This window comes from Canis lupus, chromosome 27, assembly GCF_048164855.1.
Source record: "Canis lupus baileyi chromosome 27, mCanLup2.hap1, whole genome shotgun sequence".
NCBI classification, from domain to species: domain Eukaryota; kingdom Metazoa; phylum Chordata; class Mammalia; order Carnivora; family Canidae; genus Canis; species Canis lupus.
Window position 1 is genome coordinate 14,119,330 of NC_132864.1, and position 3,514 is coordinate 14,122,843.

Sequence of the window (3,514 nt, forward strand, 5' to 3'; positions counted from 1 at the left end):
CCTGCATGGAGCCTGCTTCTCCCTCTGCCTGTGTCTCTGAGCCTGTGTGTGTGTATGTCTCTCATGAATAAATGAATAAAATCTTTTAAAAAAAGTGTACAGTTCTATGGGATTAAGTACATTGAACTGTTATGTAACAACCATCACCACCATCCTTCTCTCTCTCCTTAAGTAATCTTTACCCCAACATGGGACTTGATCTCATGACCCTGAGATGAAGAGTCACATGCTCTATGTACGACTGAGCTAGCCAAGTGCAATCCTTTATTTTTAATTAATAAAAAAATTCACTTCTTAATTATCTTTTATTTAGGTCTGAAGGCAGATGTTCAACCACTAAGCCACCCAGGTGCCCCAGCAAGTTTAATAATAAAGATTATTATGCAGTTCTAAGCTTTAAAAATAGGAAATAAACATATGTATATATGTTTAAAAATAATTACATATTATTATCATAATCAACTTAAGAGACAGAAATTCACCACTTTTATAGCAACTTTATTCACAATAGCCAAAAGGTAGAAACAACCCAAATGTCAATCAGCAGAGGAATGGAATATCAAATGTACTATGTACATACTATGAATCTTTTTTTTTTTTTTTTTTTAAGATTTTGGTTATTTATTCATGAGAGACACAGAGAGAGGCAGAGACATAGGTAGAGGGAGAAGCAGGCTCCATGCGATGAGCCTGATGCAGGACTCTACCACAACCTGAGCCAAAGGCAGACTCTCAACCACTGAGCCACTCAGATGTCCCCATACTAAAAATTATTTAAAAGGAAGGAAACTCTGATCCACACTATACTATGAATGAACACTAGAGACATTATGTGAAGTGAGAGAGGCCAGACACAAAAGGACAAATATGATCTATTCCACTTATATGCAGTCCCTAGAGTAGCATATTCATGGAAACAGAAAATAGAAGAATAGAGGCAGGAGGCAGCTGTAGAGGGAATTTGGGGGAACTATTTACTCATTAGGTGTGGAGTTTCTGTCTGGTATTGTCATAGGCTGGATATGGTTTTCCAAAACTCAAACTTCGTAAGTTGAAGCCCTAACCCCCAGCGTAATGGTATTTGCAGGTGGAGCCTCTGGGAGGTGATTAGGTTTATATTAGAAGTCAGGAGAGTGAGGCCCTCATGATGGGATTAGTGCCTTTATAAAACAGACCCTACAGAGCTCCCTTCCCTCATGTGAGGTTACAGTGAGGACATGACCACCTATGAGGAAGAGGGCCCTCACTGGACACCAAATCTGTCATCACCTTGACCTTGAACTTCCTAGCCTCCAGAAGTGTAATAAGCACCTGTTGTTTAAGCCACCCTGTGTACATATTTTGTTACAGTAGCTCGAGCTAACTAAGATCAGGATGATAGAAAGGTTCTGGAGTTGGATAGTAGTAATGGTTGCACAACATGAAAATGAATGCACTTAATGCCACTGCACTGTACCCTTAAAAATGATTTACATTGGGGAGCCTGGGGGCGTCTGGGTGGCTCAATGGTTAAGCATCTGCCTTTGGCTCTGGTCATGATCCTGGGGTCCTGGAATTGAGTCCTGCATCAGGCTCCCCACAGGAAGCCTGCTTCTCCTTCTGCCTATGTTTCTGCCTTTCTCTCTGTGTCTCTCATGAATAAATAAATAACATCTTTAAAAAAAATTGGGAAGCCTGGCTGGCCTGGTTGGTAGAGTGTGAGACTCTTGATCTCAGTGTGGGTTCAAGCCCCATACTGGGTGTAGAGACTACTTAAAAATAAAATCTTTAGGGACACCTGGGTGGCTCAGTGGTTGAGTTTCTGCCTTTGGCTCAGGTCATGATCTCAGGGTCCTGGGATCGAGTCCCACATCAGGCTCCTCCCAGGGAGCCTGGTTCTCCCTCTGCCTATATCTCTGACTCTCTCTCTGTCTCTCATGAATAAATAAATAAAATCTAAAAATAAATAAAATAAAATAATAATATAATATAATTAATATAATATAATATAATATAATATAATATAATATAATATAATCTTTAGGGGCTCCTGGGTGGCTCGGTCAGTCAAGTGTCCAATTCTTGATTTCAGCTCAGGTCATGATTTTAGAGTGCTGAGATAGAGACCTGTGCTGAGCATATAGCCTGCTTAAGATTCTCTCTCTCTCAGGACGCCTAGGTGGCTCAGTGGTTGAGCATCTGCCTTTGGCTCAGGACATGAACCCAGATTCCTGAGACCAAGTCCCACATCAGGCTCCTTGTGTGGAGCCTGCTTCTCCCTCTGCCTATGTTTCTCCCTCTCTCTCTGTGTCTCTCATGAATAAATAAATAAAATCTTAAAAAAAAAAACAAAAAACAACAACTCTCTTTTTCCATGTGACCCACCCAGCCCCTGGGCGCATGCTCACTCTCCCTCTTTCAAATCAATCAATCAATCAATCAATCAATCAATCAAATATTTTAAAAAATGATTTCAATGATAAATCCTATGCTATATGTACTTGTTGCAATAAAAAAAAAACCTGCTTGGGATGCCTGGGTGGCTCAGCAGTTTAGCACCTGCCTTCGGCTCAGGGCTGATCTTGGAGTCCTGGGCTCCCTGCATGGAACCTGCTCTCCTTCTGCCTATGTCTCTGCCTCTCTCTCTGTCTCTGTGTCTCTCATGAATAAAAAATAAAATCTTAAAAAAAAACAAAAAACAAAAAACAACCCTGCTCATTTCAGTGGTACATATACTAAAATTGGGACAATTCAGAGATTAGCATGGTCCCTGCATAAAGATGATATGCAAATTTATGAAGAGTTATTTATTTATTTATTTATTTATTTATTTATTTTAAATAAATAAAAAATATTTCATTTTTATTTATTTGAGAGAGAGAGAATGAGCATGTGTGCCCACAAGCAGGGGAGAGGTAGAAGCAGACACCTCTGCTGAGCAGGGAGCCTGACACAGAGCTTGATCCCAGGACCCTGAGATCAGGACCTGAATTGAGGGCAGACACTTAACTGACTGAGCGACCCAGGAGTCCCAAGACCTCCATATTTAAAAAACAACAAAAACACAGTAGCAGCTACAAAGCCCCCAACATTACCAGCATTTTCCTATGGAATTCCCAATGACCCATTAACAATCTCCTCCTCCTACCTCCCCAGAAGCAACTACTTGCCTCAACTTTAGATTTATTTATTATTATTCCACTGCTTTTTTATATATATTGTTAATCTAGCTTCTTTTTTTATTTTGTTTTTTTTATTTTTTAAAGATTTTATTTATTTATTCATGAGAGACACACATAGAGAGAGAGAGAGAGACAGAGACAGAGACACAGGCAGAGGGAGAAGCAGGCTCCATGCAAGGAGCCCGATGTGGGACTTGATCCTGGGACTCCAAGATCACGCCCTGGGCCAAAGGCAGGTGCTAAACCGCTAAGCCACCCAGGGATCCCCCCCCGAAGAACTATTCCTAAGATGCCATAGGAATATATGGCCTTTCCTCGGTACTGTGGTACTGACTCACCCTCTTTCCCTGACT

The 3,514-nt window shown here is 40.8% G+C and overlaps 1 non-coding gene across 1 annotated transcript; it reads left to right on the forward strand.

Moving 5' to 3' along the window:
- Window positions 1-2,692: 2,692 nt before the first annotated feature.
- LOC140619860 (U6 spliceosomal RNA) lies at window positions 2,693-2,794 on the forward strand. Its single transcript, XR_012019666.1, has one exon. It is a non-coding gene; the product is annotated as a U6 spliceosomal RNA (small nuclear RNA).
- The last annotated feature ends 720 nt before the right edge of the window (window positions 2,795-3,514 follow it).